Source organism: Papaver somniferum, chromosome 3 (genome assembly GCF_003573695.1).
Source record: "Papaver somniferum cultivar HN1 chromosome 3, ASM357369v1, whole genome shotgun sequence".
Taxonomy (NCBI): Eukaryota; Viridiplantae; Streptophyta; class Magnoliopsida; order Ranunculales; family Papaveraceae; genus Papaver; species Papaver somniferum.
In genome coordinates this window covers 114,338,059-114,350,277 of record NC_039360.1, presented here as the reverse complement: position 1 = coordinate 114,350,277, position 12,219 = coordinate 114,338,059, and positions in this window count along the sequence as shown.

Below are 12,219 nucleotides of genomic sequence, written 5' to 3'. Positions count from 1 at the left end.
TAGAGGCTCGGAACATAACTGCTCAAGATAGTCTTAATTTCCGATATAGTGTTTCCAATAGTACCCTTGAAAATGAGGATAGTTATTTGCATAATCAAGATGCCGAGGTTAGAATTGATAACACTAATTTTTTATATGAGGTTCAACCATTTTCATGTTATTATGATGATTATGATGAGGATAGTGCTGATGAAGAATTTGACACATATAGGCATAGTGATCAGGAATCTGTTACTCCAATTGAGCTTTACAATGATACTACTATTTCTAGTTCAAATCCAAATAATTTTAATAATTATTCACCTATTCAAAAGGACAAGGATTTGACTAGAGATACCCCCGTTTTAGACGATGTAGTATTTTCCTTATGATTACGAAGCCAACGATGGTTTAGAGGAACGAGTTTTTTCTGAGAATATTGTTTTAGAGTCTAGTGATTTAGAAACATTAGTATTAGACAAAGAAAGTGAACTCGTAGAGTTGAGTGAGAATGAACCTGACTTAGAAGAATCAATTGACCATTTTCAGGAATCATACGACCTTGAAATTAGGGAAGTTGTGACTAGTCTTTCTAGAGACACCCAAAACTCTACGTTTGGGGGTGATTATCATTCTCCATGTTCCTTAACTCTTAGAAAGGTCCCTCACTTCGGACTTGACATATGTGCCTCAACCATTTTACAAGATTACCTTCATACACGTTTTCCTGAACCTAGTGATGTCTGTAAGGAAGTTCAGTTGTTAGAAACCCATCCTCTGGTTGATGTGGTTTACCCAGGCTATGATATCCAAATTGACTTTGTTTTCCCATCAAATAATTTTCGACCAATTGTGGGAACGTATAAGTTTCATCTGTGTCAATTATTAAGTTTTGAGACTAAACCTAATTACTTTAGGAGATAAGGGTCGACACATTTGTTTAAGGAAGACCACCACTCTCATTGTGGTCAGCTGTGTGAGTCAAAACTGATTGACTTTAAGGATCCTCAATTATTCAGGTTATTATTATGTGCTTTTAAATTTTTACTTGAGTTTCTTCAGACTCTAATACCTGAACCGGATCTTAGCTTTGAGGAATTCCAACCCATGAAAATATTTTATTTGGACCCAGTTATAGAACCTGAACCTGAACCACAGCTAGATGTAGTTGTCTTAAACAGGAAACTAGACAAGGGTGCGCTTTATTTGTTAATTTTCTTGGCAGGTTGCAGATTCCTTTTATTTGTGATAGCTCTATTTGGTTTTGATGACCCACAGAAATTTCGGCTATTACTTTATTCTATGAGGTGACTAATCCTTTCTTAGTCTGGCTGAAGACTTTAAACTTAGCACTTTTTGGGAGGTAACCCAATCTCATGCAACATGGTAATATCTTTCCTTATCTCTTTTGCTTCAAATGGTAACAGTTTCTCCTTGTTCATGCTTTTAATTTCATCTTTAGAACATTGAGGACAATGTTAGATTTAAGTTTGGGGGTATGGGAGAAACTTTTTAGTTGCAGTATGAATAAATAAACTCCAGAGTTTAGAAATTTATGCCTATTGAGGATTGCACTAACTAATCTAAGTGGATGGAAGCATTTTGATCGTAGGAGTTGAGGAACCAATCTGATTATATGGAAACATCTATAGAGTCTATTCATAAAAGCACAGAGCTCAGGTGTTAGAAATAACATGATAGTTTCACCATATCTCGTTGAGTCCTTTTCACTTCTATTTTTATTTTATTTTGTTTTTAAACTATGTTTCTCTAAGTGATAGGTGGGGACCACGATTCAAGTTGTTACCAATGCTAGGGTGAATTAGAGTGATTAAAAAAATGGTAGTTACCAAAAAGTTGGAAAAAAAATTATGAAAAAAAATAAATTGAGACCAGACCATTTGACCAAAAGGAATAAATTCAATAAAGTCGACCACTGGTACCCTTGTATATGCCAGTTGTGTTTACCTAGAGTTAGGTTATCGACCACTGGTTCCCTTGTATATGCCAGTGTGTTGATATTAGTCAGACTAATATCTCAATCCATTAGGATAGGTTCATTTTGGCAGAGGCCTTCAGACAGATATGGGAAACGCCGTTCACTTAGTAAACATCAAAACCATCTATGTTTTTTTATATCCATCTTCTTGATCTATCCATGTGATTAGTTTTGACTCCGAATATGATGTCCATAGTGCAACTATCTGAGTAGGGCTCTGTCACTTATATATGAATTTTAGTATGCTTGAGTGCAAACTCGTGTACAACAATTGGAATTTCGCATCAGGGTACTTCCTCCTGTATTCAATAAGTATGCCAACCAAGGAGATTCTTTAGTGCCTTCCAAGGTTCGTTGTAGATACCTAGGGTCTGGAGTAGTAAAGGTTTTGTGGGTATATCTCTTGTAAGCCCTCCGGAGACAACACTCCGCCACTAGGGCCACCTAGGGGTTTAAAGGCTTATTGCATAAGCTAAATGCAATCGACGATGCCTGCGACAGTGAGTTAGGATTTTATTTTGTAGTTTTGATTTGCTCGGGACTAGCAAATAATAAGTTTGGGGGTATTTGATAGACGTATTTATGTGTCTATTTTCATCTCTATTGTGTATATTGTTAGTACCCATTTTTGTACTTATTTCGGTATTTTATCTCTTTGTAGGTGTTTTTGGAGAAATAAGCTTTTGCGGCGAAATTGGCTCGAAAAGTTGTTAAAAGCACCTGGGAGGACATTTTCTATTCGGACTCTCGCTTTGGATAGGGGGACACCCTTCTTCTTCACGTTTAAAACGGTTTTTGGCGGGAAAAATGCATGTAGACGCTGTTGATTTTGGATTGAAGATTTGAACGAGTTTCAGGGTGATTCAACACTGGAAATCAATTGGGCTGGACTTGATAGAGCAAAACAGGTTTAATACATGCGTTTGGATCGATCGAATTGGGCTGGAATCGCCGGAAAAAGGAAACAGAGTAAAAAAGGAAACACGGTCCCTGTCGAGTTTTTTTTTGGACATTCAGAGAGATTAAATGCAAGAAACTCTTTCCAAAGATACATATATATCTAAGGAAGAGTTTGAGATAAGTGGGAAAGCTCAGAAACGCGTAAAACAATTTCTGGAAGGAATTATTGTCGTGACTGCCAAGGAAGGAAAGAAGAGATTTCGAAGCGATTTTGGAGAGATTTAATCGCCCCGTGGTGTATAAATAGGTTTCCTAGGGTCTCAAGAAGGGGTGTCGATAGTTTGGGGTCGAGAGGAGAGCTCAGTATCGGATATTACAGGAAGCCTGTCTCTGCTGCTGCTGAAGAACAAGCGTTGCAACGAAGAACAACGTCTCAAATTCGCAACAGTGCTACAGTATTCTCTCTGTAACAGCTGAACAGCCACATTTATCTCCAGTTATCCACACCTCCTGTAACAATGAACTCTGTAACGCCAGTACGTCGTTGCATATTCACTGAATCATATCATCTCTTCCATAAAAACAACTTTTGAGCCTGTTTTTGATATGAGAAGCTAAACCCAAACACTGGGATGACGTAGGAAGCCCTATTTCACGCATGTGGTAATTCTAATAATTATTTTATGACTATTTGCATTGATTTTTAATCGATTTATGATTTTTATTGAATGGGTGTGATTTCGTTTGATGGTGTATGCTTGGTCTATGTATTTTTGATACATCATGCTTTTGATTTACAGTCATTGCTTTTCAAAAAAATATTTTTGGCAAAGAACAAGAGTCTATATTTTTATTATTTGAACTATAATTGATTGGAATTATTATTTGAGTCGCATGAATGGAATTTTGTGGAATCCTGAGTCTCAGTCTCTCTCTACATTGTGACAAACGTTTTGTATATATATATTTTCTATTTTTATTTTAAGTCTAGAACCCAATCTTATCGAGTCCGAGTTGAACGAATCTTATTACCACTCTTTCTACAACAATTAAAATCACATCAGCGCCCCAGAACCATATCATAATTCGGGTACTCCCTAACAACATGAAATTTAGCATGTGTTAGAGCATCTCCCACCTTGATTTCGAGGTTAATGTACCCGTAAGCGTTTTTGCTTCTCCTTCTGGCCTTTTGATCACAATTGGGGAGTGAGTGGCCTCCTGCTTTGAAATTCCTGCGGATCTCAGAGTCTTGACAGTAATAATGTTGAAATCAGAGGCTGCATCAATCAGCATGCTACCGAACGCGGGTATTCTTTAGGCACACAGTGGTCAGCAGTCCCCAGTTGCATTTTCCAACAGTGTTTCCCAAGAGAGGTTGGGATTTGGGAGTGGCTTCTTCGACTGAAAAAAGACGCTTGCATGACACAACGCGATTGAGGGTTGCGAATATGTCCTGACGCTGCACTTTGGAGAAATATAGGATTTCGCATACACGCTGCATCATAAACTGCACGGTCTTGTAAACAGAGTCCCCGGAAAGCATACAGCTTCTGACTGGAAGAGGATCTCTGTGAACTCCCTCATTTCCTAGCTGAAGTTCTCCTGCGTCTACCTTTTCCTTGAAAATGTGCTTTAATTTATTGCATTCATTGGTCGGGTGATGGACAAACCTGTAGTAACGGCAATACTTGGGATTTGTCATTTCTTCTTCAGTTGGTGGGTACCTGATAGGAGGTAGTTTTATAGCATCATCTTGAATCCATGCTTCCAAGAGTTCAATTACTTCCTCGATCGGAAATGGAAAGTCTAGAGCGGCCCCTCCAGCCTCTTGTTGTCGCACATGGGTTTTAGTCGCGGTCTTCTGAGGTGGAGCCACCTGATGTGCCGGTGCTGCACGTTTGGATTGTTGCTCTGCCGCCGGAGTTTTCTTCTTTTCTCCTTCACTCACCACGCTTGACGAAGGGCCAGTATTATACTGTCTATTGATGAGACACCTGCTTCCTCGGGTTTCACGTGCATCTTCACTCCTGGTTGGTCTGGTTCTTTCCAATCGTGCTGGTGTCGTTGTGGTCGACCGCTTTACAGCTTCATGGAGTTCAGAAAATGTCTGGAAGCACAGGTTTTCTATCAAAGCGCGATAAATAGGAACCATACGGTTAACGCATGACTCCACCAATTGTTGTTCAGTCATATTTGGGTTGTGACAATCCAGTGCCTGAAATCTGTATCTCACATAATCATTGGGATGCTCATTATTTCGTTGAAACATTCTTCCAAGGTCTGAAAATGTAATTTTCTCCGACACAAAGAAATATTTCTTGTAGAAGGAGGCCACCATCTCAGACCAATTGGATATGTTGTTTGGTGCGATGTTGTTGTACCAGGTGTAGGCTCTTCCGGTAAGTGACTTCGAAAATTCTTTGAGGCGAAGAACATGATTGTATTCATGCTCCACTAAGGATTCCAGAAAACGAGAGATGTGTTCGCGAGAATTAGCGGTACCATCATAAAGGGATAATTGAGGAGAAGAATATCCCCTTGGAAGAGGAACTCTTTGCACATCAGGAGGATATGGAGGTTGATGCTGGTGCATGTCCACCGATTTTTCTTTGTCTCGATTTCGGAGAAGTCGTTCCAAATCTTCACGCGTGATGAAATTGGATGGTTGATTCCTCTCCAATAGACGTTCATGAGAAAAACGAGCCTCTTCATCTACAAAGGCGCGTCCTGTTGAGGTACTGGCGCCAGGAGCATTAAAAGTACTCCTCATTGGCTCCATATGGGGTTGGCGTGGTTCTTGTGTTAGTCGCTCCGTTAGTGTCTTTAGAAAAACCTCCTTTTGAGTTGAAGCCATATCCGTCTGAGCCTTGGCAATAACTTCTTGTCTTTCCATCAAATCAGCGATGGTAATAGGGGGTTGGCTTCCTCTGGATCCTCCAGTCTCTCGTCCTGGCTGGGAAGTGGCAGCAGCTCTGGTAACGATCGGGGGCGTTACGTTCGAAGAAACATTGGGGGTGGCGAAAGCAGCTCTGGTTATGGTGATCAGAGATGTAACGCCCGAGGGAATGTTTCATGTGCCGCCGGTGTTGGTGGTAGAGGTTGTCGTGCCGTGGGTGTTGATCGTGCGGACAGGTGGTACATTTCCTTCATCGGAAGGAGCGTTGACACCAAGGACGTTTTCAACGGCAGTTACATCAGGATTTGTTGCTGACCCAGATTTGAGATCTACCATCTTGAATTGGGAGGATTGAAAAATGAAATTGGAAATTGATATTACAACCGAGAGATTAATCTCCGACTGTGATCGTTAGTTGTTTTGGGGTAAAAACTGTTTCTGCTGGTTTTAGTAAATTTGGGTGTGTTGTTGAGAAACGAATTTAGACCTAAACAAATGCACTGTACGAGAGTACTTTAGATTCGAGAGATCAATATGTACAATCCTGGCCAAAACCAAGAAATTGCCTTTCCAGTCTTGGTTCGGTTACAAAGTGAAGGAGAAGGGTTGGTCTTAGGGAGGGAAGCGAAGAAGATGTTGAGACTAGAATGGTTGATTATGAAGGCATGGTTGTTTTATGACTTGTATCAGAATATGGAACTGGCTTGCCGAATGTAAGCTATTAGTTCTTTGGAGTTTTTCTGGATACTTGTGTTGTTGTTTACCAAAACTTTGTTCTTTGGTCGAAATAGGTAGAAACCTATTTATACAAGTCATAATTGAACGCAACCTAGTCTCGTAGGAAGTGGGAATGATTGAGTGATGAAGAAGTGAGGTAATGTGTAAATGACAGAAACCATGTTCCCACTGTGAAGGAAATAGGTTAGTTTACACCCACTACTTCTTGCCCTCACAAACTACCCGCTTTCCTGACACTTTCTTATAATAGTCGTGTTGCACGCCGCACGCTGTAAACCGCCAGATCAATAGCCTGATGAGCATCCCCAGTTTGTGACATGTTTGAAGTCTCGAGTATTTTCGTGGAAAATGTGAAGCAGATTTCTGAGTGGGTCTCGTATGCAAAACCCGGCTATTCTGATTAATTGTTTGCCAACTAAGTAGCAGGTAGCCATGTGCGGCAAGTCAAAGTCAGGAGACTTGCCGAAGGAGAATAGCGTGTGATGCTATTAGGTTAGTCTTGGTTGGTTTCCTAAGACTTACCACAGGCCGATCAATTCTGCGGCGAATTTGGACGGCTGAGATTGTAATTCGGGAGAGAGGGTGGCCGTTGATCATGGCCACATTCCGTTGGTACCTGTTAATGGCATAGCGGCATAGCCGTGCCTGTGGCATGGTGGCATGGCCGCGCCTGTGGCATGGTGGCATGGCCGCGCCTGTGGCATGGTGGCATGGACGCGCCTGTGGCAGCATGGCCAAAGCTAGGATTTGGCGTCGTGGCCAAAGTCAGGGCTTGGATGCATGGCCAAGGCTAGGAATTGGCGTCGTGGCCAAAATTAGGGCATGACGGCATGACCAAGGCTAGGGTTTGGCGTCGTGGCCAAAGTTAGGGTTTCGGCTAATGCTACTGAAGCAAAAGTCGTGTTTCGATCATAAAACCCTAATTGGAGTCCGTTATGGTGTTGGCCACGAACAAAAAATGGGTTAGCACGTAGTTGTGCCATTTGTGGCACATTGGCATGTTACTGCGGCGGAGTGGCATGTTGGCATGCCGATTTACATGGTGGTGCGGCATGGAACGTTTTGCATGTCAGTTAGAACGGTGGCGTGGAAGGGCACGTTTGGCGTGCCAATCAACATGGTGGCGTGGCGGGGCTCGTTTGGCCTGCCAATTAGCATGGAGGTGTGGCAGGGTGCGTTTGCCTTTAATGCAAGTGGCGAGTTTAAAGCGGCCTGATTGGTCGAGAAAAGGGGTCGGCCAAGCATAGGGAGCGGCCACAACTCTAGTGCTTGTGGCGCATTTTAAAGTGACCTAATTAGCTGGTAGGAAAGAGGGGGCCGGTCAGGCAACATGGGAGCGTGCCCACCTGCAAGTGGTGTTGGCTGGCCTATGGAACGGCCGCACTTCCCTTGCTGCTGCTCCTATTTCCATGGATCCTCTTTTGCTCCTTGTTTTCTGATTTTGGGTAGAACTTTGCACCTACTAATCCATGGCGGATCAATTTCCTAGTTTGCATAGGTTTAGTTTCGACCAACAAGGTCTGATATACTGCGTGGGCGCAAAACCCTAAAATTAATTAGGTTGAGATTTGATTTTCGTGAGTTATCATAAAATTGATTGAACTCTGTTTGTTGACACAGAGTTCTTCGAATTTATTGCAAGAGAGCAGTATGCTTACCGATTGACTACTTTTATGCAAAGACCTTAACCTTTGATACTTCGGGAAATTCATGTTACTTTGCTGCGAGTGAACACTAATTGTCATGTCATATCAACATCAAGGGTTCATCCGTGGAGCACAACACAGAAAGTATTCAGTGATTCCTATATTAATGAATAATACAGGCACAATGTCGAAATTTACAGAATATCTAGGATTGTTGCTACATGCACCATTCTGGATAATGCGCCAGTGAAGAGGTTGTACACTCATCACTTCTACGTGGATCCGTTTCTTTGCAGAGTGACGGCACATTAAATGCAAGGTTTTACAAATTTAGCCCTGGACTAAAAACCACCATCAACACCAATGAAGACGAAAAATCAAGTGTTGCACTTCTTTGTGAAGATATCGATTTTGATAACTGTAGCAATACATACATCAATCTTGATATTCTTCCAGAAAGAAACTCAACCAATCTGGAAGAAGAAATTAACCTTTCCGTTGGAAACCCTCAGTCTGATTTTTCAGGTTCTACTCTGTGCCGAGCAGCTTACACATCTCGGGCGTCTGAATCATCTTATCCATTGACATGCTCTTATTGTTCACTCAAAGGTCATGAACTTTCAAAGTGTATAAACATAAGACGAGACATGTCAAGAGACTTAAACGAAGAGCAAATCGCCTAGCAAACAAGCTCAAACTTGTTCAAAAAATTGCTGAGGTATGTAAGATTTTATCCTCTTTAAAGAAGTTGGTTTCCAAATATAGGTCAAGACCACTAGAGAAAATAGTATGGTATAAACATTTTGATAGACAGGGATCTATGAATTCCTTTCAAAAGGTTCATGGTGGACAAATTGTTGTTCACCGCAGCACAACTTGATTGTGTTGTTCTGGTGTATCTTGTCTCATGTGCCTGATTAAAAGAGACAAGATTTTGCACACCTCAGGCTTAAAAGAAAAAAGAAAAAATACACTTTTGTTTTGCTTTTCTTAGATTTGCTGTATGTTTTGGAATTCTTTCATATCTAATTGATATTGCAAGGAACCTCCCTGTTTATCAAAAGAGGGTTATTCTCGAAAATTTTACTCTCTTTAGGGTTGTGAATTGTGCGTGCGTGAACCTGTAATGTTTAAAGGTTTCGTGACCCTACATTCTTTTTTCCTTCTCTGAAACTCTTTTCATCTTAAGACTACCTGTTGAGTCTATATTGTGATTTACTCTCACAAACCCAAACACGTATGGAGACTCCAAGCATCATGTGTTCTGATGGAAAAGATGTTAATATGATTGTTAAGCCATCAAGCATGAAGGAAAAAAAAATCTTCATTGCCTCCAACTTTGAAAAGAAAAAAAAGGAATGTGAGGAAGACAAGAGTTGTTCTTTCAAATTCTCAGAAGTTTTCTGATGTTCTTGAAGAGTTGAAGGAAGCAAGGAAGGAGATTAAACAAATAAAGGCTTTTGTTATGAGAACTCTCGAAATTCAAAAGGCCCTGGTTCGACATCATCAGCCTAGAAGGTTTATTGGAATTGACTCCTTTATCCATGAACCTTATGTACCAATGGTTGTTGATGACAAGGAGTTCGGGGACGATAAAGAATTCTTCATAGGTCTCAATGTCTAGTAAATCTTCTTTGTTATGTTTTTAGAAGAATAACTAGGGTTTGGAATAGCCATTATTATGAGTACACATATCTATGTCCAACGATTTTTCATCTTCATATTTTTAGATTTATTTATTTAAATTTTAAGTTTTTGGAAGATGATTTTTGTAATTTTAAAACTTTATGATTTTATATATTGCAAATTGTTATGGGATATGTTGTTTACGTCCGTGAACCTGTGACTGTCCCATACTTGTTCAAAAGTTATCTCTATTATGTCGATATGAATGTATTGATGAAAGATAGAATGAACTTTTGGCGTTACAAAAGTTAAAGCCTTTTATGTCATATTTTTATGGAAGAAAGGATAAAACTTTTGTTTACAAGGATTAAGCCTATTGTATGTCATTGTGCAAATAGTGATGGAAAATAGATGAATCCTTGTCTATTCCGCAGTATTTGGTCGATCTCTGATCCACATTTTTGTGCATATACTGTGTTGTTCCATAAGGTTTCCTATGTTGAGCACAACCGACTGAGTTGATTATTCTCTTATGAGTAACTTAGTTGTTGCTCCGTAAGGTTTCTCTTATGTTGAGCATAACCAATTGAATTGATCACTTTGTGGTTAATTTGGTTGTGTATTTCAATTAAATTAATTATGAGATTTCTTGTGATTAATTTGGTTGTATCTTTCGATTGAACTAACCATGGGTTCTCTTGTGGTTATTTCAATTGAATATTTTTGGATTCAAATTCATGTTTTTCATGTGATTTGTTTGTCCAAAAGAAATCCTTCTTTTCTTGTGAAAGTAAGGTCGCCTTTGTTGTTCCTTCGGGGATAAAATTTTATGGGGGAGAGTACATTCTGAACTTGTGCTTAATTGCCAAATCTTTGTGTGGAGTGCGGCTGTGGAATATTTAGGGGTTATCTTGAATCTTTATTAACTCCTTGATGAATGCATTTAGCTTCGGCTTTATGATTGCATCCAAATTTGTTGGTATGTTAATACACCTTTTGGTCATGAAGTATCTCCGTGGAAATTTCATTAGGATCCCACTAATTTTCGTACCGTTACCAATTTTTTTGACAAAAAGGGGGAGAATTAATGTGTAGTTCACACTACAAATTCATATGGTTTACGAATCATTATGTAAGGGGAGTGGTTTTCATGTTGAGATATGTATTGACTAAGGGGGAGTGATACATATCACCATAGTATTGTTGTCAAAGTTGTGATACAATTGAACTTTGATGTTGTGTAATAATACTATAACACTGTATAACAATGATTGAGAGCATTTTGTTTTCTCATTGTTATCGCTACGGATCTTCAAAAACTGTGATACTGAACTTACAACCTTTATGATCATGGAGTACTTGGAAGTGACGAAGATTTCGAGTCGCGTTGAAGATTTCGAGTCGCGTTGAAGATTCCAAGGAGATCAAGCATGTGGATGAGAAGCTATATTTTTTTTATCTTTTTTGTAATCCATATGTATGGATAGTTTTGTCACTAAAATTGACAAAGGGGGAGATTGTTAAAGCATTGCTCGGTCGAACTCGCATGCGATGCTATCTCAAGCATGTTTTTCAATGCTAGTGATCAAAACTATAAGTCTTGATTTCTAGCCTATTTATAGATGTCTCAGACTAGGACATAGATAGTGTAGTTGAGCTTAGATCTCTCGACGTTCATCTCTTAAAGATGAAGAACTACTACGGGGATCTGGTGGAAATTCTTCGACAAAAGGTATGTGGAGACTTGAACTGATCTATCACTTGGAAAGTCTATTTCTACTATCTCCTATATTGAGACATAAGTCGTATTACGATATAGTTTTCTCTATACACATTTGAGATTTCGAGCTGAGTATATCTTGCTTACATATTTCTCGAAATATGTGTTGGTAAGCTTTCGCTTCGAGCAAGTTCATCTTATATCATGAGAAAATTGTTGAGTAACATCTTACATGGTTTGTGTGATACAATCATTTGATGTAGGCTTGGAATGTTTCGATAATGATTATTTCAATATCTTGAAAATTGCTTTGATGCTAATAGTTTGTGAAAACGGCTATTGTCATTATAGAAGAATGTTTCAATGATTGAAATAAAGAGTTGATGATGTAACCATATTTGGATATAAGCATATATAGTGTGTTCGAACATTAGTTTATATATCCGTAAACCGGAAGCCAAGAGTATGCATATGTTTGTATACGAAATTGGAGAAGGAGACAGGTTAAATATGCGTACCCTGTATGCATACTAGCGGAAGTTCTCGAACCGAGAATTTCCGCAGAGTTTAGTTTTTGACAAACTCTTAACTAGCCACCTTAAGTATGTGTACCCGTACGCATACTAGCAGAAGTTTTCGAACCAAAGATTTCTGCTGAGTTTGGAAACTTTACAAACTCAAAAAACCGGTTGCTTAAGTACGCATACTTAAG